This window comes from Rhodnius prolixus, unplaced genomic scaffold (assembly GCF_049639745.1).
Source record: "Rhodnius prolixus isolate KJV_2025 unplaced genomic scaffold, Rpr scaffold_6, whole genome shotgun sequence".
NCBI lineage: Eukaryota > Metazoa > Arthropoda > Insecta > Hemiptera > Reduviidae > Rhodnius > Rhodnius prolixus.
Window position 1 is genome coordinate 16,157,126 of NW_027411634.1, and position 25,894 is coordinate 16,183,019.

Consider the following 25,894-nt stretch of genomic DNA (forward strand, 5'->3'; position numbering starts at 1 on the left):
AAAAGTTCAGTGAAACATATAAACTACTCGTCTATCCCAATCAACGTCGACAGATGGTTAATGTAAAACCTTTCTATATATGTAAACCTCACCCTAAATTTCATATTCCTGAGATAAATGGCCGAGATAAATTATCATGTAAACTACTCACACTCGTTCTCATTTATCATCTCTTTGTAGTTATATCTACTGTTGAAAACTCTGCCACTGATCAGATGAGAAGTATGTCAGTTTGATGGCTCCGTTATAGAGTACTACAGCTTGTCTTCAATTCTCAGTTATTTTTAGATTATCGCTTTGGGAAATCTGCGACGAAAAATTCCTACGGTTCCTGTTTATTGGGTTCCTCTTGGTTCAAATTTAGTTCAATCTTAGAATTTTCCCTTGTAATCTTTTTCTTTTCATTTTGTAATTAAGTTTTCTCGTCATTAAGTCAACTAGATCACATGAAAAGGGAAATCTTCTGATAATGTTATCGTAAATTCGCGAAAAATATAATGGTACCATCGGAGTTCATGTTTCCTTAAAGAAATATTCTTCAATCTCTTTTCTTTCTTCTTCTCCAAGCTTCTCCTTTAAGATTACAAGTATCGAATCAAAAAAAACTAAAGTAATACCCATTTTTCCTGGCAGGCTTTCCGTCTAACTACCAAATTTGGAGTCGTGAACGGAAGCGACTTGCGAATACACTTTACTATGAATTCTTAATGTGTAAGGCATAGATGGAAATCGAATCCCAGTACAATACTTCTCAGCTTTGCGGGCCTTGCTTCTAACCTCTCTGCTGTCATGGTTAGAATTCCCAATTAAATTCATAAACGGAGTCAGAAGCAATTTACCACTAACATTTTTTCTAACAAATAAAAATTAACTACACATGGAATACGATCCGGAAATCTCCGTCTCTGACAGTGACAAATGATACTGGCCATGACTCTAAAACTTTAAATTTAACAACGTTAACAATCCTGACGAAAACCGTTGGAACAGTTTTTGTTGAAATTGTTAAAAAAAAATAATAATAATAAAAATAACGTAAAAATAACCTTTTCTTTTTGTAACGTGATACTTTTAATTATGAGGTTTCATACAATACTATATTGTGGGATTGTTTTTCCTAACCATGAGGGAGAACCAAGAGTTTCTGCTTTCTCTGAATGATATTTTGTGCCCCAATTAGTGGGTGAACTCCTAAAACCACTTTTACAGACTAAATTATCATAAAAAACTAGTGAAAACCTTTTAAAAATTTTACACAATTATCCATGCTTGCTATAATAATTTAGTTTAATTATTATATAATAATATCTGAATTTTATGAAGTACCAGTCCATTTTTTTCTATTTTGGAATATTTGAATTCGATAACAATTATTTGGTTCTGTTTTTTAATAAATATTCTGCATTAAAGTCAGATCTTTATGAACATCAAATGAATTTTTTTGTATACAGGGTGATCCATTTAAAACGCACCTAACGCTAATAACTTTTTTGGGAAGCGGAATTCCGAAAAACCCCACGCATGTTCAAGAGCATGGCTTTGTAAGTAGGAGATCCCCAGTTCGAATCCCGTGATATCCGTATGCAATAATTCTTATTACTTAATCATAATACTTTTTTTAATAAAGTCTAGTCATACGCGGGATTCGAACTGGGGGATCTCCCACTTACAAATCCACGCTCTTGACCACTAGACCAACACCCTGGCAAGATATTCTTCCCATAATCACAGGTCAAGAAGTCTTGCATACTGGGCGCATTAAAATGATGTGATGATTGCCTTTATTTGATGATAAAACAAATTTATCCTGATTCACCCACAACCATTACATTACACTACATGTTTTAAAATCTTCAATTATTATTATTTTGTTTTTTTGCAGTCAAAGAACCTCCCAAAACGTGCATTTCTGGTGGAAAATTAATATTGAAAACCGTTCACGTATACAGGGTGTTCAGCATAAGACTACGGTAACTTCGGGAGGCGATTCAGGGCATCATTTGCAACAAAAAATTCCATATAAACTATGGCTCGATTCGGCTCCGTTTTATAGATATTTTTAATTTTATGTTTTTTTCAAGGTGTTACTACTTTTTAGCAAAAAGTTGTCTATATTTCTCAAACTATTAAAGCTACAGTTATTTTAATAAGCTTATTAGAAAGAAGGTTAAATTTCCTTTTAAATAAGCTAATTTGTATTCCAAAATAATGATATAAAGTATTTCTCTTTGTGGCCCAAACATAGGAAATAGCAAGATTCTAATTTTTTCCAAAAACTTTGACTATATTTTTCTCAAAAACTTTTTATATGAAAAAACCGTGCACTATTCAGGAAAAACATCTACATACGATCTCCTTTCGAACGGTATACAATAATTGGGGTTATGTTAAAAATTGATGCAGAAATCTGTGTTTAATTGCAAAAAAGTAGGCCTCAAAACAACGTCGGCATTATGAAAGGAATTCACCTACCATAAGAATATAATTGATCAGAATCATCAAATCCAGTACGATTTTTTGCAAACGTGTAATTTAATAATTAATTTATTTAAGAACTACATATATTCAAAAATATAAAACTTACATTACAAATAATAAAATAAAATAAAAAGAAGAAAAATGAATATGATGTTAAATGAGTGTTAGGTACCAATTTCAAAAGAAAGGATTTTCGTTTAACGAGTTTAGATCTGTGTGCTATTCTTTAGTTAATTAAAGAAATATGCCAAATAATGTGAATAAATCATCATTTTGAACTACTCAATAAACTTTTGGAATTAACAGGTTGAAGAGCTAATGAATAAGCCGAGAACTTACTTATCGCTCTAATCTCCAAGTTAAAAACTGACATGTTATATTCTTATGGGAGGTGAATTCCTTTCATAATGCCGACGCTATTTTGAGGCCTACTTGTTTGCAATTAATCACAGATTTCTGCATCAATTTTTAACATAACCCCAATTATTGTATACCGTTCGAAAGGTGATCGTATGTAGATGTTTTTTCTGAATAGTGCACGGTTTTTTCATATAAAATGTTTTTGAGAAAAATGAAGTCAAAGTTTTTGGAAAAAATCAGAAACTTGCTATTTCTTATGTTTGGGCCACAAAGTGAAATACTTAATATTATTATTTTGGAATACAAATTAGCTTATTTAAAAGGAAATTTAACCTTCTTTCTAATGAGCTTATTAAAATAGCTGTAGTATTAATAGTTTGAGAAATATAGACAACTTTTTGCTAAAAAGTAGTAACACCTTGAAAAAACATAAAATTGAAAATATCTATAAAACGGAGCCGAATCGAGCTATAGTTTATATGGAATTTTTTGTTGCAAATGATGCCCTGAATCGCCTCCCGAAGTTACCGTAGTCTTATGCTGAACACCCTGTAGATAAAATTGTAACTTTGATCTTAAATATCTCGACTAATATTAGGGATATCGAAACGGGGTTAACGTCATTTTTCACAGTTTTTTATGTAGTTTTCATAATCGTTGTCAAAATTGGTGGTCCTTATGAAACCCCAATCGGGTTTTTAGCCGTAACTCCGCCAAAAATAAAGATTCAGCATCGGGAGTGAAAAATTTGAAAACTAGACCCAAAAAAACATATAGTTTACTTCGTGGGTTTTTTCGAAATTTCGCTTTCTTAAAAAGTTATTAGCGATTGGTGCGTTTTAAATGGATCACCCTTTATATAATACTATCTTTATTCTTACCTAAATAATTATTTTGTTCTTTAAAACAATTAAAATAATTATTACTTTCTTATAATTTACTTAAGTTTAATTCAGGTTTCTAAACAGCAGTAATCTTTGTTTAATTCAGGTAAACAACTGTCCAGAGAATGGAGTTTTGTTCCAAGATGCTTGAATGAAGTGAATCGTGTCAATCTGTTTTACTTTTAATAAATTACAGAATCTGATAAATAGAGATGAAGTAAAATTAATTACTGATTCATAAGCCTCTTGTACATATATTAATTAAATTAAAGATTTGCTTACGAATGAAATGCAAAGACTGAGTTAAAACTTTTACTTTACGATTTCAAGTTAAATTATAAACCAGTAAAAAGAACTAATATTTCCTGATTTTCTTTAACGAAATCCTGTTGATAGAGAAATACAGGAAGAAACAAATGAAGGGTTTCCTGTGGTCTGATACGTAATGATAAATTAAAAAATATTAAATTAGAAGTGGAGAAGGATACAGATTTAGATAAAATAATTTAATTGTACAAAACGTGTTGATCATTTGTATAAAACTCAAAGACAATTTAAAAATCAATGATATTTAATTTGATGTGCAATAAAAAGGAAATTTCATCGTAGTCCCTTAAGTTATTTTATATTTTTATATTAATTACAAGTCGGATGTTTTGTAGTAAATCAAACTGAAAATAAAACTTTTACATTCAAAAATATCAGATTTTATAATTTGAAATGTACGAGTAAATAAACATTTTTATTTGAGGAGATATAATTTAAATATGTATATTTTTTAGTTCAGAAATTTAATGTAGATATTGAATCTGATTAATAATTATTTTTCATTTTATTAAGTGCAATATGTGGGAGTTAATTAATAAGGCATCTTCTGACATTAGACTAGGCATCCCCCTTAGTCCTTGTACGACGTCTATTTGATTGAAGTCTATTTGACTACAATGAAACATAATTAATTATCTAAATGATTGCCCACATTCTGAAATTTATTACACTTTAAATGTGTCTTAAGATTTTATATTATGCTCGTGCCTAATTTGTGCCTAAAATTTTGCACATGGCTGCCCAAAATACATCAAGCAATTGCTCAAGTAAGTAATAGTATATCACTCTTTACTTTGTCTTATCTTTGTATATCAGATAAGAAACAATGCTGGAATTAAAGGGAGATGCTCTGGAAATGGCGATTAAGATAAGAGCATTTTCGATTAGGCCATATAATAGAACGGATGGCTATTGATTAGATTAGGCCATCGGATGGACAATGGTATCCCGGTTGCAGTGCTTCAACCAGCTGTCCACAGTCTACAGTGGCCGCCTCCACCCAGACTTGGAAGACAAAGACAGCACTAGAGGGCACTTACTTAAGAATTGACTGACTGATAGAACTGATGCCACTTCAGCGCGAAACTAGACTCGCCAATGCGATGTCACAAAACCAATGCTTTCTCCTAATTCTTATTAATAATTTTACATCCATTATTAGACTTGAATTTAGTTGCCCAATTTTTCTTTTAATGAATCAGAGTCCAGTTCAAGTTCCCATACTTTATAAGTATTTACAATTATTCTCGCTAAATCTACCCAAGAATTACGAAAATATCAAGTATAGTGAACCCAGATGTTGAGGACGAAACATCGAAAATGAAATTGAAGCAATGACGGGGAAGAGATCTGATCAAGACGGCTTTGATATTTATTTCAGGCCAAGGTCCTTTATTTGAAGGAGCCGATTTAATAAAACAAACCATGGAATGTGTGCTTTATAACGAAAAATATCCATTTACTATTTTATAAAGCCAACAAAAAAATAAACTTGTAAATTTACAGAATTACCATCATACTACCTCTAGCAGATAAAAGTTGAAAAACAACTTCCAGTATTTTGTGAAAACTAAAGAACGTCTATGCAGAATTGTATAAAACAAGTGTATGCCCCCCAATAAACAATTATAAATCACCCACTGAGAGGAGCGGTATTAACTGGCAAGTAGGAAATATAACCAACAGGAACACAGAACTCATAAATTTCTTTATACTTTGGACAGAATCACGCTTGGATAGGTTTAATGTTACACGTAGGCATCGGATGTATTAATATGAAATTGACAACCATATTTTTTTAAACTTTATATATTCTACCAACAACCTAAAAAATAAAAATAATAATAATAACAAAACAACTGAGGTATCTTAAGAATATAAGATAATCTTATAGTTGGAAGTAACAGCACTAAACCACACATTTAACCATAGTACAATGTACCCAAAAGATCTACCAACTCATAGAAGATCGTAAACATGGTATTTTATTGCTTGGGAAAAAGTGTTAACATTTCTCTTGGGGAAATGTAACCAGCCACTGTTCGCACGGGTATGATAACTTCTATATTTTTTTAAGTGTACAAATATAGTAAACAAATTTTAGTATTTAAATATAGTTAAACAAATATTCTAAGTATGTTTTTACAATTACAACGCTATAACCTTCTTTTGTGTTTATTTTATGTTATTGGTATTCATACACAATAAATACTACAATACAAACTGAAGCACAGGGTGAATGTGATGTAAGCGTAAAGGAAAAAAATGGTATGATAAACTCGTAGGAAGATTTCTCCCAATGAGGATGATGTCCAGCTATTTTAATTATTTTGAGGAATTACAAGATTATACGAAACTAAGGAAATCTCGAATCAGCAGCATTTTAATCTGTTAAAGGGATTATCAGAAATAATGAAAGAGAAAAGTCTTTGTAAAAATGGATTTGGATGGCTTGGATTTTCTTCTTTATGTTTGTAGCGGGAGGATGACATTTAAACCATTGGCGTTCTATATGAGGATAGATAAGAAGTGATTAGTGGAGGAAATTTAAGAGACATGGTGGAAAAAAATTGGGTAAAAGCATCGGTTAAAAGAGAAAGAGAATCAGTAGCGAATTTTAAGAAAGTTGATAGAGTCATTGATAACTGTAAAAGATTTTGAAGTAAGAATTTATCAGAGCATTTTCCTGCTGAACGTGGGAAATGTGTTGTATGGTAGAGTTGATGTTGAGGCTGTGATCAATTCGGATGGTAAACACTGGGCGAGTCCTTTGTTGTCTGCACAATCACTGAAGCTGGTACAGTCACAACATGAGCCCAGGTTGTTTGATAATAGGCGTTGTTGTTATTGTTTCCTTTAATTTCATTTTGCAAATGAAGATGTCGTTAAACAAGATTATGTAAGCAATGCGACAGAATATTTGATAAGTTGGTGGTAACCTAGTTGTTTATTAGAGGATCACCATTTAGTATTGGTATTAAACCCAGTGAATACAGTGATGGTTTACATTTCTTCTTCCGGAATAGAAGATATTGTAAAGTTTTTCTTGTCCTTTTACTAAGAAAGAACTTTACTTACACAACTAGTGCCTGCCACTAGTTACGTTAAATAATATGTGGGTTTGATAAATAATAATACTCGCTAAATTTGTAAGTAATAACCTGATTTATTCACACATTAACATTAACTAACATGAACATTTACTAGCAACTAACGCTATTCATTACAGTCACCATTTACAACAGTCACAACAGGTTACTGTTACTTACTCACTACGTAACGCCACAAAACTGTTCCACGACTGACCCCTGGTCCGCACTGCACCGAATTGCACTAGTCTCAGCTGCATTAACACAGCTCTACTCATCAACTGACTAATTGCCCAACTAGCTACCACTGAAGCACTCCACAACACTGACTCTCTCTAACTATGTCTCAACACAGACTCTCCAAGACTAACTCCAAAACTCACTGACTGACTAGAAACTACAAGACTGTAAAACTCTTAGAACTCGATTAAAAACTCTAATAACTTCTTAAAAACTGACTTCTCCAGCTGTGTCTGCCTCCTTTTAACTGCATGCCTCCCTCCAACTGGGACTGCCCTCCTCCAACTCTCTGAGCATAAGTTTCCACGCCCTCCTGACGTTCATTGGCTGGAGAAAACATACTGCCACCACCTCAGCTGGGGCCGCCCTCCTCCTACTCTCTGTCTCGCTCCTACCTGTCAATCACCGGCTGGGAAAACACATATGCCACCACCCCAACTGGGGCCTTTCTCTTAGCTGGCTTTTACACAGGTCACTAACTCCTTGAACAATCTAGCCCTTTCCTTTCTAGTTCAGGTAGAGACCGGCCCTTTTGTCTACACAGTGGGACATACCGACTTTGGTCGCTTAACCCCTAGAACAATCTAGGCCTTTCTTCTCTGCCACAGGTAGATACCGCCCTTTTGTTTATGCAGTGGCGGCCTGTTACTGACTTTGATCGCTCAACCCCTAGAACAATCCCTAGGTGTAATAGTTGGTGTAATTTGTGGTTAAGTTGGTTTTTGCTCAGGTACTGGAATACGCAGCTGAAGAAAACCCTGTTTGATTGGTTCCCGGTAAGCCTTGATTTGAGTCTAGAGTTCTTCGCAATGTTATAGTGATTTGCGTCTACCTTATTCTACTACCGCAATGTTAGATGTGAGTTTGGTCATTTCGCAGCAAAATATATTATTTTGAGCTTATGTTAGTCTTTTAGGACTTAGCTCTTATGATGGTTCATTAGATTACATCAAAGTTGCTAGCGCTTAAAGAATCTATACCAATAAATTTGGTACTAAATACCACACTGTTTTCTAAGCATTCTGTTTAAGTTAGAACTGAGTGAGACTTCAACCGTGAAATGAGAAATGCAAATATCCCCTTAAAGCTCTCAGAAGCTTCTAAATTTTAACCACAACTCACTCGTAACTTGACTTTTCCATCAATATTTCATAATTTAAATATTAAAGTACTTTCAGAAAAGTAATAATTGTGATACTATTAATATTTACTGCATTTCTTTTGTTTTACGTTCAAAAATGTTTTGATAGCCAAAAGGAACTTCGTGTCAGCCTTTATATCTTTTTATAACAATTTTTTAGGCTCGTCATAATTGAAATAAAACATATTCTGCAATCATTCATAAACCTTAGTTGATGGTAAAATGTAAAATAAATGTTCAGAACAAAAACAAACGAGAACAATTATGTCGGTAGACAGATTATAGACACGATAATTGTAGCCTTTTAATAGTTTAGGTGGGTTGTTCTCGATTCTCAGATAGTATTGACTTGATGGATGATACATTTCTAGCAATGATTGATTACAAAGAATAGTATTTCATGAGAGTAAAAAAAAGTGAACTCGCCGTCATTGTTGAACTGCAGAAAACATAATTTAATACATATTTTTATTTAATTATTTATCAAGAGATAAAATATAATTTAAAAAAAAAAAAACAATCATTCCCAAATATTATGTGAGTTAAATGATGACACTAATTAATAATGTATTTTTCACATTTCACAATTCACATTACCCAAAAAAACGTGTGCATAACAATGAGAATACAATTTTATTTGAGGACGACATCATTAGCATCACATCATTTATTATTTTAGCCTAGTATTCAAATTTATTTTATTATAATGATGTGATCAATACTTTGTAATAAAATAGCGTCAAACTTCAACGTTCGTGATTCTTTTTTATTTTATTTTCTCGCTTATTTGTGCTCTACAATCAGCACGTTTGTGCTGTAAGTAAAAATGATAACAGTGAACAGTAGAAGATACAAAACGAATGAAGTAAATTACTTCAACTTTGAAGTAACACTTCAAAACATTGAACTATTAGTCTCTCTCTTCACAAGAGAGGAGATTACGAGACCATTGTCTTGTTAAGACGTCTTGTTGAGTTATTAGGAAGAATTCTGAAGCAATATTTTTATCTGGATAGTAGCTGTTATAGAAGAAAGATTCCTGAATCAGGTTTTGGCGACTTGGGTGATTAAAGGCATGTTAAAATAATTATGTAAGGTCGGGTTAGGTATATAACGATCAATTACTATGGATCTAAGTATTTTTATATTGTAGAAATTGAGTAATTCTAAACCAAATTTTACATTTATGGTACTAAGAATGCAACAAATAAACTTAATGCACCATAACTCATTACTAAATGTGTGCAGTAGAATCTCCACAATTGCAACAAATTGAGATCAGTTTCAGTTATTGAAAATTCCCAATACCAAACTCGGGAATTGATTTAGCTTGAGTCAGCTTGTGTTAGCGGGAATTCAATAAATAAAAAGAACTGTTTTACTAAGTAATTCTTAAAATAATACTTAGTACGAAAGAATACAAAATTTAAATATATAGCTCAAAAAGGTAAACAAAAAATATGTAGGGTAGTTCAAAAATTTCTGTTTTGAACAACCGCTCCTTCTGAATCCAGTTAGCTTCTTTGTATTCCTAATGAACGCCGGAGTTCCTCAAGAACTGTTGCTGTTCTTCTATACCGCAGATATACCATCCCACCAAGAAACAATTCTGCATTCCGACGCAGACGACACCTGTACATTGCCTTTAAACCAGTTCCTATCGGTACATCGTACGCTATGGATAACCACATTAATTCTTTACAAATCTGACTCAAAAAATGGTAGATCAATGTCAATCTTCACCTCACTCACTGAGGAGTAAACCTTCCACCAATCCTCCTATTAGAGACTATAATCTCCAATAATGACAAAGATCAATATCTGGATAAGCGATGAGAATTAATCAGACTTTAAAAACTTAACTGTAGACAGTTTGAGGGATGTTCCAAACTATCAACAGAAACTTAAGTTTATCTTTTTGCAAACACTCATTGGTCCACTTTCTAGCAGTTTGGGGTTCATTCAAGTGTTCCAGTATCTGCCGCATCCAGTGCCTCAATCCAAACTCTTCCGAAAAAATAATTAGTACTCTCAACAAAATTTTTTTTAATCTAACTCTAAGCAAAGATCTCAAAATTCCTTCTGTTCCAATTAGCTAATAACATCCCGCTACGATGCTATGGAAAATTTCATGATTATATTATCTGCCCATTCCAAGCCACTTACATAAAGAATCTCTTCTTTCGTCATATCTGACAATCTCCCTCAAGATTAAAAACGCTACTGGCTATGAGATTTTAATCTATTTACACTAAACCGTCGAAATTAAATAAGTAGAAATAACGTCCTTTGGGAGGTACCTTCCAACTTTTTATTATTCTGTTAGATTTACAAACTTATATTGAGTTTAACATGTGGCGTTTATTGTATAGTAACGTGTAGATAAATAGATAGAAAACATACTTTATTATCATATTTACAAAAAAATAAAAATAACCCATTTGAATTTTATGAATACTGACATGAATACAATCGTCTGTCAGGAAATTGTGGCTAACATTTTAAAGAAAAAACATTTTCAAAGCTTATTATACTATAAATAAATAGAAATATTTTCAATTTAAGGAGTGGGAATCGTGCTCTAAAGGAAAGAACTAGTTAATAATAATATTAATAATAATCAAAACTACATCTGAGACGTGGGTTGGTTTAATAATTGAAATTCGCCACTAGAAACATTCTATATGCCATAGATTCTTTAATATAGGCAATTAATGGCAGCCAATTGGAGCCATACAACAGCAGAATCATTTATTTCACTTTCTTTTAGGGTCACCTTGTCAAAGAATTTCTTTCTTATAAAACCCACAATATTCTACAATGACCAAGAAAGTGAAATACATCTTAATTGACGCCCACATTGCACATACTGCATGTGTAGTTTCTTCCTTGAATATATAGCTTATAATTTAAGTCAAATAGCTCACATCTAATTTTCATAATTAGACCCAAGCTGTAGGCATCCAAACCAATACAAGTGGAATTTACTTTGAAAGACAACTTACTAAAAAATTTTATGGTATGTATTATTAAAAGCTTTAGAAATGTTAGTTAATATACGAGGGTCGTTTGAAAAGTCCGTGCAAAGTCAGAGAGATAGCACCACTGGCACGTATCGAGGTTATGTTTAGTTAGTAGCATCTCTTGGAAGAACACACACCAAGTTTCAGCCAGATCGGTCTATTTCTTTGTGTTTGGCATTCGTTTGAATCGAGGAAGTCGAGTGATTTTCAAAAAATGGACGAAAAAGAATTTCGTGTGTTGATTAAACACTACTTTATGAAAGGCAAAACGCCTCAGGAGACTAAAGAGAAGCTTGATAAACATTATGGTGACTCTGCACCTTCGATTAGAACAGTTTATAAGTGGTTTCAAAATTTTCGGAGTGGCCATATGGGCACAAGTGACGCTGAACGTTCTGGACGCCCTGTTGAGGTTACTACTCCAGAAATCATTGATAAAATCCATGATATGGTGATGGATGACAGAAGAGTGAAGGTGCGTGAGATTGCTAGTGCTGTGGGCATCTCGAATGAACGGATACATAATATTTTGCATCAACATTTGGACATGACAAAGCTATCCGCAAGATGGGTGCCGCGATTGCTCACGCTTTACCAAAAACGAAATCGTTTGAAGTGTTGCAAGGACGGTTTGCAGCTGTTCCAGAAGAATCCGCAGTCGTTTCGTCACTGTGGATGAAACATGGATACATCACTACACTCCTGAGACCAAAGAACAATCTAAACAATGGGTTACCAAGGTGGAATCTGCGCCAAAAAAGGCGAAGACCGTTCCTTCGGCCGGAAAGATTATGGCGACTGTCTTTTGGGATTCGCAAGGAATAATCCTCATCGACTATCTGGAAAAGGGTAAAACTATTACAGGTGCATATTATTCATCGTTATTGGATCGTTTGAAAACCGAGCTGCAAGAAAAACGCCCACGATTGGCCCTCAAAAAAGTCCTTTTCCATCACAACGCACCAGCTCATACCTCAGCAGTTGTGGTCGCAAAATTAATGGAAATAGGGTTCCAACTCGTTTCACATCCCCCCTATTCTCCAGACTTGGCTCCCTCGGACTACTATTTGTTCCCCAATATGAAGAAATGGCTGGCGGGAAAAAGATTTAATTCAAACGAGGAGGTGATTGCAGAAACGAATTGCTATTTTTCAGACTTGGACAAATACTATTATTCGGAAGGGATCAACAAACTAGAGCAGCGTTGGACGAAGTGTATAAGCCTAAAAGGAGACTATGTTGAAAAATAAAAAAGGTTTACCCCAAAAAATTAAGTAGTTTTTATTTTTGCACGGACTTTTCAAACGACCCTCGAAGTACTGATTCAAAGCATTAATAATCTTGTTAATTTCTGCACCAAACCTGTCAGGAGACTGGAAATCTAAACTAACATCATATTCCAACTTTTGAAGCCAATTGGCCAAATCTTTAGACCACAAAATTTGTTTTCTAATTATTTCCAGTGCCAATTGTTTAATTAAACGATTATCATCTAAATCCAAAATCTTTTTAATGTATCTCAAAAATATTGAGAAGGTAAAAACATGTAAATGGGCTTGCATCTGTTTCTAAGTAGAGAACATAATTGGGTGTATAGTAACGTGTATAGTATGCCAATAATAAATAAATATTTTTTTAAAAAAAGGCAAAATTCAAGAATATACATATCTATTTCTAAAATGTCGAGTATAAATCACACGATGTTTTCTGTGTTCCAGTAAAACTTATTTCTGCTTTTTTGTAAATATTTAACTAGAAAGTTGCACAAATAAGATTAGCTGAATGTTAGAACAGTCAATAGCCTCTTTACTACCAAAGTGGAAAAGTTGGCACATTAACTGGGCACGCCAACATATTTGTAAGTAAACCGGTGCGTGGGACGTGCTTATTTCATTTGCAAAAACAAAAACTTTTAAATCGTTTATATAAAAGTCACTTTGACTTCAAAACCATTCAAAACTTTGTACTAACATTGATTTTTATGTTAGCAATAAATGTTATAAACTACATTTTATTTTTATCCAAACTGCAAATTGTTGTTTGTTAAATGTAAGCTAAATGGAGCATGTAGTAGGGAAAAAAACAAAATGTAACGTAGAGCCAGCATTTCTCGACCATTTTTTGCTTCGCAATTCAATATATTTCTTTGAAGTTCTACTGTGAGTCAATTACTTATTTTCTAGTTTAAATTATAAAATATAAAGGTTTCTCAGCACTATACTGTATTTAATCAGATCACCTTGATCGAACCAATAATGGAGGAGATACATATGAGCTGTTATTTTTTAAAGTGGTTTAAGTCCAATTTTTTAAAAAAATGAGTTAATGGTAATTTCAGTAAGATATAGACACATTCTTTCGATATTTATAACCATATATTCAATGGAGTAAGATTTTTTTTATAAAGTCAACAAAAGAATTTTGACTACAAAATGTTATAACAAAAATATTTTTTTGAAAGTGGAATAAGTCCATTTCTAATAATTATAATTAAAACAACTTTCTTATTGCAATTATTTTTGATTATTGCTACTTCAGTGTACGCTGCTCGTTAGCAGATATTATGCTAACTGTAAAAGAAAAATAAGTTTAAAATATCTTTTTTTGCTTTAAAGATCTTAACGAAGTATTTTTCATTTTTATATTTTTAATATAACTGAAATTTAAAAAAAAATAAACTTGGCTATTCGTGTATTTAAATGTCTTCATTTTAATTATTACTTTTTACATAAAAATCCATTTCAGTAAAGCTAATAATGTCTATAAAAATATGGACTTAAATTTACTCCTGTTTTTATTTCTTGTACTATGTTATTTTTGAAAGTGGTATAAGTCCATTTGGAGCTAAAGAAAATCGTTTATTTTTTTAAGAATTGTAATAATTATTATTTCATAATAAAATTTAAAAGGTGCGTAGTGTTAATAGCATCACTTGAATAGATTAAGGTTTACGAATATTTTTAAATTAATTCAAATGCAAAACTTTAAATATCTCGATACATGGAAAAATAGACTTGTACCACTTTCAAAAATAACAGCTCATATATTGATTTATATTATAAGCAAAAATTAAGTTAAACCACAGTTTTTGTTAAATACAAAGTTTCACATAACTTCTACACTAAATTTACTTAGAATTTAAGTCACACATGTATCCCTCTTTTGTAATGTTCAAAACAACAAAGCAGTATGTTATTCTCAAATGGTTCTTAAAACAAAACAAAACTCAAAATTTGCTTAATGAAATCTTGCTACGAAAATGATCCAAAATTTAAGTTTTATATCACCGTGATTAACATTTAAAAAAATTATTGGTCTTATCTCCAAAAAAAAATAAATCTAAAAAATTAAAAATTGATTCAGTAAAATGAAATTTTAAGTGAGGAATTTTGATTGTAACGTTGTACGGTCCGGTTCCCTTTTAGGATTCAATTTAAATACAAAATTTCCGCTTCTTGCGATTACGTACTAGATTTTCTTAAAAAAAAATAAAACATTTTTTCTGAATTAGGGGAACCCACATGTTTACGATGAAAATTTGACCTGATGCCATTACTTTTCTTACCTAGTAAGGAAAAAACACCTAATCTTTTTTTAGAAAGTATGCAAGCATTAAGTAATACTCAGTGATCATCAAATTAACAATGGACTACGTATTTGTGATACAATTTTGAGTAGATTACTTAAACTTGTGCTTTGTTTCCATTAAAAAAAATATTAATCATGAAATTGCTGTAATCGAATAATTATCATGGAATCAAGGCAAGCATTTAATCTATTCAAAATTACTGGAAACATTATCAGCTCTTTGCGGTGGTTTTTACCAATGATAATGCGACATTACAATTTTCAGAAATCAAGTGTGCCTAATAAAGGAGGAGTTCAACAATGTTGAGTCTGTGGACTAGAAGAAAGATTTCCAATTTACTTAAATAAATAAAAATGGTAATTAGTTTTTTATTGTATTTTATTTTTTTGTCCAAGATTTGTTAATCAAGCAAAGCAAGAGTAATTAAAAAAAAGGGGGTTATGAATTTCAACGGAGTTTAATTATGTACAGTAATTTTCTTTTTGGGGGTTTTAAAATAATCATTAACTGTAGCCCCATAAATACTCTTCATTGCTGTTATTGTTCATCACAAGTTAAACACAATAGAGACTTTAAACATTATTTTCTTTAAATGAATAACCACGATTTGTGATTGTTCCATTTAATAATAAAAATTAGGATGAAAAACAAAACGAGAATTGGTAAAAAATAATATTGAATTAAAGCCATTAAGTAGGGCAGATGAAAAGTGTTCTAGGGCGCATTAAAACCAGCACATGTGGGGCAAGTTTTATCACCTTCCTACTTAACGAGAAAAACCTTTTCACGCGGTCATAAATATTTTCTCTCCTTAGTGCAGTTAGAAAAGCAGAAACATTTTTCCCATTTTTGTTTTGTTTTGTTTTTCTTTTCCATTACGAAATGGAAAGACAAATTGTTCACCAAAAAAAGAAAATAGAAATAAACCTGGAGTACAAACTGATCAAAACAAGATTTAAACAACTAAAAATGAAAGTCTGCCATGTACCACTTATAACTTATATTCTTAATCTTCTTTTTACAAACACTGAACTTTTACGATGTCGTTTATTGTTTGTTGTACAATGAAAGAATGTCACAAACCTTTTTACTTATTTAATTATTTTTTTATTGCTCATAATGGACAATGTCCTATAGCAAGGGTTTGGTTACAGAGTTACACATATCAATGTACAAAAAAAAAAAAAATCAAAAAAATTCATCTCTTTAACAAGTCAATTCTTCCTCCGGAGGAAGATTGAGGCTGTTTGGAGAATAACTTATGCTTCAAAATGGTGTCAATTTTTAGAAAATTTATCTGTCTTTCTAACTGTGTCATCAGAAATCGAGTTCGGACTAAAACTTTCTTGAGTAATAACATTTTTATTGGAAAAAAGTAATGATTTTAGAGAAAAAAAATTAAAGTGACGTCACTCAAGAACAGTGGAAAATATGAAGTTGGCCAATACGTCATTGAAGTCCACTTTAGATGTACTACACACAGTAGGCCTATGGACAATATTTACTGGTTCACCCTGTATATACAGATATAACAACAGGACTTACTCGGGAATTACTCGACAACCAACCCGCAAAGCCACGTAAGTTTCAATAATTATAAAAAAATTATTGTATTTTATTTTATTTATTTTGATTTTTATATTACTGATTTTTTACTGATTTTCTGTGTTACTGATTCTATAAATTGTTTGTATTTGTAATATCCAGGCCCTGAAGAAGACAATATATTTGTCGAAACGTTGGTTTTTAAAAAAGTAAAAGTAAAGTAAAGTAATCGCCTATTTTTTCAGGCGGGGCTTAACGTCCAACTACCATTTACTAGGTGTCGCGGACGGAGGCGACTAGCCAGCGTACTTTACTATTTCTCATTTAACCATTAAATAAAATCCAAGGCTCAAGAACGGTAATCTAACCCAGTACCACAATGCATATTAGCTTTGAAGGTCTCGCCTCTTAACCCGCTCGGCAACCGTGGCGCCTCGTTGGTTTTTATTTGACCGATTCCTTCCAATCTTGATTCTTTTAGTTTAATAATTTACGGTCACGAAACCTATACATTCATTAAAGTGGTAACCTTTAATTAACCTAGTATACTATTATAATTAAACTAAGAATGTAAACTATAATAAACTAAAGATTATTTAACGAATTATAAATAAAGTAATGAATAAAATTAGCATAAAAGACATCTGCATCAAATATGAGTTGAGGTTGATAGTACAGATCACTTAATCTGCCTTCTTAAAAAGGGCTTTTCCCCAACAGCCCCTAATCTGGGAGAAGGGTAGCATTGACATGTGTTACTACCTGGCAATCCTTTAGCACACCCAATGCTTTGAAACACCAGAGTTTTATCGTTTTAAAATAATTGTCCATATTTCCTCGCCTCTCTATCTCTTATTTTCTACAGTATTTTTTGGAGCTATACACCAATCTATTTACGATATATGAAATTAGCATACAAAGTTCAAAGAAAATAAATGGGACTGCTTTTTGAGCAGCTTACATACTTGCTATGAAAATTCTAAGGAGGGCACTTGTGAAAGAGGATTGTGGGTAATCTTCCACTAAAATGAATGAATAGCCGAGTACGCTAAATACATATATAAAGGAAAAATGAATGTGTTGCTAAATTCAGTGAAAATACTTTATAAGTGGTTCATTCCAGTCAAGTGGGATGGTTTATTTTTTTTTTAAAGAATTGTTGTCTAGGTGATACAAAATCCTTGAAATGCCAAAATTCAAAGCTTCCAAGTGTTTGTTTTGAGAGGCTTAAACACCAATCTTTTAGTGTTACAAGCAGTATTGAATACAATTGGTCACTATAAATTGGACTGTAGTAGTACAACAAGCACTATCCACAACATGCACGAGGAAAAGAGACTCTGGAATATTTCTTATTAAAATGTTCCATGTACTGTATGTGAAGGAAGTATTTATTTACAGCAACATCTTTCAAATGTTCATCAAATTTCTGACATTTTATAAACAGTGTAAAAAGGTTGAAAAAAAGACATATTTTATTTTACTGTATAAAGTTTGAAATTGAAGTCATTTGTTTGCAATCACTTGATTGGTTCTAGTCATTTTTAATTTTACTTTGGAAAATTAACTTACGATTCTTCCTATTCTTATTCATTTCGTAAAAATTTTTCTTTTTCTTTAGCTATTAACTTTTGTTTTTACCATTAAATTTTGTAATAATTAGCTCTTGTAAATTCAAAATGCATAAATACAGTTTATTTTTTCCTTTTTCTCACTTTATAGAATTAATTTTCTACTATATTATGTGGATTCGCTCTCCTAAAAGTGTCGTTTCGGTGAAGAGTTATTTTATAATGTATATTATGTTAGTAATAATTAAAAATTTATTTCTTAGGAAATGAACATTTAGGAATAATAATATACTTTCTTTCTTTTCAAATACAAGTTACTCCAGCTAATTTTATATTACAAAAAAATAATTATATAAATATTATTTAGAACATTTTTTTTTAGAGCTGAGCATAGATTTAAAAAGAAATAAGCTCTAACTACAATGTGAAATTCATATTCAAAAACAGCCTCAGAAGATAGGAGTAAGTAAAGGAAAAGATATCCAAAGATAACGGGTGATTCCTTCATGAGAGAAAGGTAGAGAATCCTCTGCATTGTAAACATAGCATGTAAAGAGATTTTCTTCTTTGGTCAGAATCCTGGCTAAAACTGCTTTCACAAAGCAACAAAGAAGAAAAATAAAATGCATAAAAGAAGTGTATTCTTATACATCTAGAAATACTGTTCTTACAAACAACAGATTTTATGTTCACATATTTTCTCCCCCCCCCCCACTCTTTCAAAATGTTGGCAAGTTTTGATTCTTTGTGAACTTGCTTACAGAGAAAAATACTGAGGAAATATTCAAGGAGCTTTCGTTTTTTTTTTTTTTTTTTTTTTTTTTTACTTTATTTCATTTAAGAGTAAGAAGAAAAAATAATGATCGGAAATTTATCGATTTTAAGTTTTCAACTTAAAATTATCTTTGGTGAGGAACTCACTGGTGAAGAGTAGAGTTTGAGCCTCAGTATGGGAGCATGTGCTATCTGACGGAGAATTTTAGATTTAAAGGCTTGGGGCTTTCTGAACATTACAACATGTGGTTGATCTTAAAAGTTGCAGTAAGTCAATTTTGTTTCGAGTTCTCAGTTATAAATCAGTTGTTTGTGTCCTAGAGGTAATTTTTATCATCCGCCTGTTAGTCGGTCGCAGTAGCAGTTTGTATAGTTTCTGTCGTTTCAGTCTCGTGTGAAGATTTTAAAACAGTAGTTCTTCAATAAACATTCCAGTAAGTAACTATATTTTCATAGGGGATGTTAGATTAGTCTAGAGCAGTGGTTCTTAACCGGTGTTCCGCGGAACACTGGTGTTCCGCGAATATGGTCCAAGTGTTCCGCGTAATTTCAATTTTAAATGTATTGAAAATTAGAAACTTAAGAAAGATAAGAAAACAAAAAATCGTTCCTTTTATTTAAATTTGAATTTCCTACTACCAAAGCTGGCCTATTTTTTTAAGTCATAGTCTTTTACAGCATTTTTCCAGTGGAAGTGAATTAGTGATGGGCAAAATCGTTATTATTCATTAATTTTAAGTTCTTGCTAAATACCGAATTTCAAATTTTTTTAATGTTAGTGTTCCGCGAGAAAAATATATACATAATTGTGTTCCGCGTCTTTGAAAAAGTTAAGAACCAACTGGTCTAGAGTCTAAGATGGTTTTGGCCAGTAAGCTTGAAACATCACAACCTAGAGGGTCTATTGTACAAGGCAATGCCTTTTCCCCTTCTTTCTGACAGAATCTTTTCGCCTTCCTCTGTCCTCTGACCTGAGCTATCCTCCATCCACTACTGCGTCTTATTTGTTCTTCGCCACACTGACAAGACCTTGTATAATGCTATACGGAAAGGTTCATATTCTGTTAAAACTGTACCAGGACCTTTCATTGGGCCAAGCGATGTGCCGCTTCATTTCCCACAGTAACCTGTATAGTGCAGGTCCTCAGACAAGAAATACTTTATTCTAGCTATCCAATTCTTGTCAAGATCTTGTAAACTATTCGACTCCAGTCTTGAGCAGACTTTGTACAACTTGAAGGCCTGTAAAGCTTCCTGAGAAGATGATAGCCTTGAAATTTATTCCTCGATTTAGGAGGGGAGAGTGCTACTGAGTTAAAGCTAATGGAAAGGCAAGAAGCATGCAGCAATGAAGAAGATTTTTTGACATTTTTGCGGATTAAATTATAATCGCAATTGTTTATCTGAAATAGGTAAAGTAATAATAATATTTTCCACCAGAATTTCAGTCTATTCCAAACGTCTTGTTCTTCTGCATTCTTCTTCCTTTTGAAAAATTCAAATTGGCTAATTAACAACTTTCTATGTCCAAACTAAAATTTGATTTGCAATCTAATGGTTCACCCCTCTTTCTATCAGCGTTGTGTAAATGTGTACCCAACTTGCTTGCTGCTCTGAAGCTAAAAACCATTTTGGAGTAGAAGGACATGTTTAACCCCTTTAGGCTAAAAATGTACACATTCTCAACAAATTAAGAAGATAAAATTTAAATTTTTGCATACAAATTAAATAATTATTTAAATTTATGCGAAGCAACGTCCATTGAGGTGAAGTATCACATATTATACATTGAAAGGGATGTTGAAGGTGAACAGCTAAGAAGTGTGTAAGCTGAGATGGTACACAAATAGGTTCATGTGCTGATGTTCATTGATGTACCCTGGAGAGTTATGAAATCCTGTGGTATAAGATATCAAGCACATGAAACCGGTGTAAGTTGCCAAACATAAAATAGTGTTTATTGTTTGAACGGCCCTGTATTAAACACATTCAACCTGGATTCTGCCATATCGTCACAAAACATGCTTCTAAGGCCCGGCACTGTCTCTCGTTTGGTATTAATATCAGGTCTCTACTACCTTCCACTCATTCTGTTTAACCTTATACGTAGATACCGCACAGTCCCGGCAACAACTGAACGGGAAAATTGACTGCATATTAAATGTGTCTAATATTCATCCTAAGGTAGCAAATGCTCTAAAGTTAATAATCCCAAATATTTAATATTGCCAAATTACAAACACTGGATTGAGGGTTGTATCGTATGTGTTAAAATGTAGTTTAAATAAATGTTTTATTCGTGCTTAAGAGCAACTATTTACTTAACGATTTAAAACATAATGTTTTGGTTGTGTTTATGTGTACAAAGTTTTTTTTAAAACAACAACAAATTTTAGGTAACATCATTAAATTTCGATTTGTGTGACAAGGAGCATTATCATGATGCAACGCCCACTTGTTCTTGATGTTTGGTCTCACACGAATGACCCTTTTTCCAAGTTTTTCGAAGAACCTCTCGGTAAAAGTGTTGATTGACCGTTTGACCTTGAGGTAGAAACTCTTTGTGGACGATTCCGTGGATATTGAAAAAACAAATCAGCATGCATTTGATCTTTGACTTCGCCATCCTTGCTTTTTTGGGCCTTGGAGAGGTTGAAGTGTGCCACTCCATGCTCTGGCGCTTGGTTTCTGGGTCGTACTCAAACACCCAAGAATCGTCACCAGTAATGACACGTTCCAGAAATTGGGGGGTCATTTTTTCAAAGGAACTCATGATTTAATATTCGGAGTTTGAGAAAAAAAGAGAAAAAAATTAAGTTAGAACCATCGTGAATTGTGGTATGAGAAAGACGTGTGTTTATGTCTGATTTTTTTTTTTTTCACAAAACACAATTGGAGAAAAAAATCCCATGAAAAAAGATCTGACAAAAAATCCAATTTCATTTTTTATTGTGATAAAATTAATATGATCAAAATGGTTTCCAATAAATTTCAAAAGAATTTTTGATATCATACTTCTAAATGTTTCAACGTCAAAATATTCTGCTGTGTGTTCGATTTAGAGACAAAAGTAGAAAAGGTCTTTTCCCTAGAGGAATGTTTACCCTTTCGTCCAATCCTCTACAAACATCCTCTTGTCAGATTGGGGTCCTTATCTTTCTAGATGAATTCTTTATACATTCATTAGTTTGATTTGTCCTATTTTTAGCATAGTTCATAAATTTCAAAAATAAAAAAAATAATATTTTTGGGTTATTACCAAGGGAAGTTGATGTTTGAACTCCATTATATGTACTGTAAAGTTTTTCTTGTCCTTTTACTAAGAAAGAACTTTACTTACACAACTAGTGCCTGCCACTAGTTATTTTAATAATATGTGGGTTTGATTAAATAATAAAACTCGCTAAAGTTGTAAGTAATAACCTGATTTATTCACACATTAACATTAACTAACATGAACATTTACTAGCAACTAACGCTATTCATTACAGTCACCATTTACAACAGTCACAACAGTTTACTGTTACTTACTTACTACGTAACGCCACAAAACTGTTCCACGACTGACCCCTGGTCCGCACTGCACTGAATTGCACTAGACTCAACCGCACTAACAAAGCTCTACTCACTAACTGACTAATTGCCCAACTAGCTACCACTGAAGCACTCCACAACACTGACTCTCCAAGACTAACTCCAAAACTCACTGACTGACTAGAAACTACAAGACTGTAAAACTCTTAGAACTCGATTAAAAACTGATTAACAATTCTAATAACTCCTTAAAACTCTAAAAACTGACTTCTCCAGCTGTGTCTGCCTCCTTTTAACTGCGTGCCTCCCTCCAACTGGGACTGCCCTCCTCCAACTCTCTGTGCATAAGTTTCCACGCCCTTCTGACGTTCATTGGCTGGAGAAAACATACTGCCACCACCTCAGCTGGGGCCGCCCTCCTCCTACTCTCTGTCTCGCTCCTACCTGTCAATCACTGGCTGGGAAAACACATATACCACCACTCCAACTGAGGCCTTTCTCTTAGCTGGCTTTTACACAGGTCACTAACTCCTTGAACAATCTAGCCCTTTCCTTTCTAGTTCAGGTAGAGACCGTCACTTTTGTCTACACAGTGGTGGCCTGATACCGAGTTTGGTCGCTTAACCCCTAGAACAATCTAGGCCTTTCTTCTCTGCCACAGGTAGATACCGCCCTTTTGTTTATGCAGTGGTGGCCTGTTACTGACTTTGATCGCTCAACCCCTAGAACAATCTAGGCCTTTCTTCTATGCCCAGGTCAACTTCGTTACAGTACTGTTCCAGTAAGACAATTTAGATTGTCACAGATGTCCTACCAAAGCTCACTGGAGAAAGTGTATGTTTTTATTGCTTAAGCAAAAATAGAAGAAGTTAATTCATTTAACAGAACAAATGTTTTCATTTGTAAGTTACGAAAATGGCATACTTTTTGCTTGTATAATCACTCTACAGTCATTTTCATAGCAGATTTAATAGCTACTTACTTAAGTAATGAGATTGAGTAACAAATCATGGGTCTCTAATCAGGTAGTTAGAAGTTCATTCTATGTGTAAGCTGAAACATGTGTAATACTAAGTGTCAAAAGAGCTAAGACCTTGTTTTGTAATGTACTTTGATGGCCTACTTAATTTAGTACCACCACTTCGCAGCAATTCTCTTAAATTCAGTTAATGGTTTAGTATTGTTTTCATGTTAAGTATCGTTCTTTTTAGTTATTGCGTATTTATAGTTAATATTCTAAGATTACACTTGCATCAGTTTAAGAAATATTGATCTAACTTTTTTGGTTTGTACAAACAATTATTCCTGATTTTTATTTTATTTTCATTTTCAAATTCTATGAAAATATTAATCCGCTTTTTATTTTAGTCATTTTTTGCATTACATAGTTAATATTAGGGCCAAAGCTAGATTATACATGTAGGGTCAACCTAATTTTAAAAAAATTAAGAGAAAACCATCAGGAAAAGTGAAAATGTCACCTAATTCGGCTAAAAAGCTGCTCATTCTGAATTCGACGGCAAATATTAAGACCAGCGCTAGATTGTAGAAGTTAAGTCGATCAAATTTAAAAAATAAGAAGTAAAAACCATTGGATAAAGTTAAAATAGACTCCTAATTTAGCTAAAAAAAACACAACTGTTTTTACATTTGACGGTTTATATTAAGGCAAATGTAGATTGTACATGTAGGGTTGACCTAATTTGAAAAATAAGAAGTAAAAAACAGAAAAAATTGAAATTGTCTCCTAATTTGGCTAGAAAGCTTCTGTTTCTGTAGGTATATAATATTTTTGCACTTTCCACCAGTAGGACAGCAGATACTGCAATTCGAATTATGAAGGAAATACAAAACTCCAAAACTTTATCACTTTCCTTCAATATTTAGTGCAGGATTTCCAGTTTTACCAGTGGTTTTTACTTCTTATTATTTAGACTATTAGATCACTAATACTACCAAACTAGTATAAACTAGCATCGCCTCTAATATTAACTATCAAATTCAGAAACAGCAGCTGTCTAGTCAAATTAGCCGAGAATTCCTACTTTTCCCAATTGTTTTTACGTCTTATTTTTCAAATTGGATGACTCTACACATACAATCTAGCGTTGTATAATTATGCTAAAGGCCTCCTTTAGTTCTTTATTCCAATTGTGACTCTAGCTTTCGACTATTTCCTGGTATTCTTTAGGGAAAATGAAATAGGTTTAACCACACTGCCATTTTGAACTGAATTACTTTATTAAATTTAAGTGCTCTGTTTCTCTCCAATAGTTAGAAAATTCTTTAAATAATTAGTGTAATGTCGTAGTTCCTAACTTGTATTATCTACTTTTTGTCCACGGTAGAGATAAATCCGATATTTAGAAGAGTTTATAAAGTTAATGTTTTACCCAAATGTCTCGTAATGATTGGAAAATGGAAATATTAATGGGCTTTTTATTTTCAATTGATGAATTTACTGCACAGTAAAACTTTCGAGATGTCTAATAGTGTTTCTTGTGCATGATGTACCTTGTTTCCAGGACATAAATCCTGTAGTCATGTTCTTCTAATGAAGAGTAAGGCACAATTGTCGAGAATGTTGCTAGATTATCCGGCAATATCATAGAGAGTTTAACTTCTTTCTAAAGGATTTTATTCCTACAAACAACTAGGCAATGCTACACAAGTTGGCGTCGAAATGACCTGCGACATGGTCACCCTAAATAACTCAATCCTTTACAAAATGTAGGGTGATTGTCTCTTTGTCTCTGTACCCAATCTATACAGACAGAGACAACAAATTATTTCAGTTTTATTTGGTAAATTGTTCGTTAAAAGTGTGTTCGTTTTGAATTCTATGACTTCATTAGCAGGAAGAAAAAGTTAAAATTTTTAATTTTTAAAGCTCTTTTGACGTATCATCTTTCAAACTTTAAAATTAACAGGTTTTTTGATACAATAATAAGAATGTTTAAAGGAGAAAAAATTAATATTAAAAAAAAAGTGAAAAATATACCCTAGTGAATAATCAATAAATAATTCTTTTTAAAAATAGAGAGAGCGATTAAAAATAGATATTAATTGCTGAAGAATAAAAATAAAGAACTCGATAACAGCAATTATTGCAGGTAGTTTGCATTTATCCATTTTTAAAAGAAAATCTCTCATAAAATGAACTTTAAATTTGTTTACACAAAATGCGCAAAATATAAAAACCTGGGTTAAGTTCTTAACATTAAAACTCATGAAAGTAACAACAATATTTAATCCTTAGGATTTAAGAACGGAATACTGAAAGGGATTCTACCTTGTGTATCAGTTGTATGTATTTAGTAATACTACTTTCATAATGTT

General features: G+C 32.5%; 1 protein-coding gene and 1 long non-coding RNA gene across 8 annotated transcripts in view; one reads left to right on the top strand and one right to left on the bottom strand.

Moving 5' to 3' along the window:
- LOC141460168 (uncharacterized) overlaps positions 1-17,029 on the top strand; it is a 40,188-nt gene extending 23,159 nt beyond the window's left edge. For 2 of the 3 annotated variants that reach the window (XR_012461755.1, XR_012461757.1), the window contains 2 exons: positions 15,396-15,487; positions 16,520-17,029. This is a non-coding gene — a long non-coding RNA (uncharacterized lncRNA). Of the gene's footprint in view, positions 1-3,828; positions 4,246-15,395; positions 15,488-16,519 lie in introns of those variants that run through there. The other variant, XR_012461756.1, reaches the window with a different exon arrangement.
- LOC141460164 (trace amine-associated receptor 8c) overlaps positions 1-25,894 on the bottom strand; it is a 471,099-nt gene that overhangs the window by 374,826 nt on the left and 70,379 nt on the right. The window lies entirely within an intron of this gene.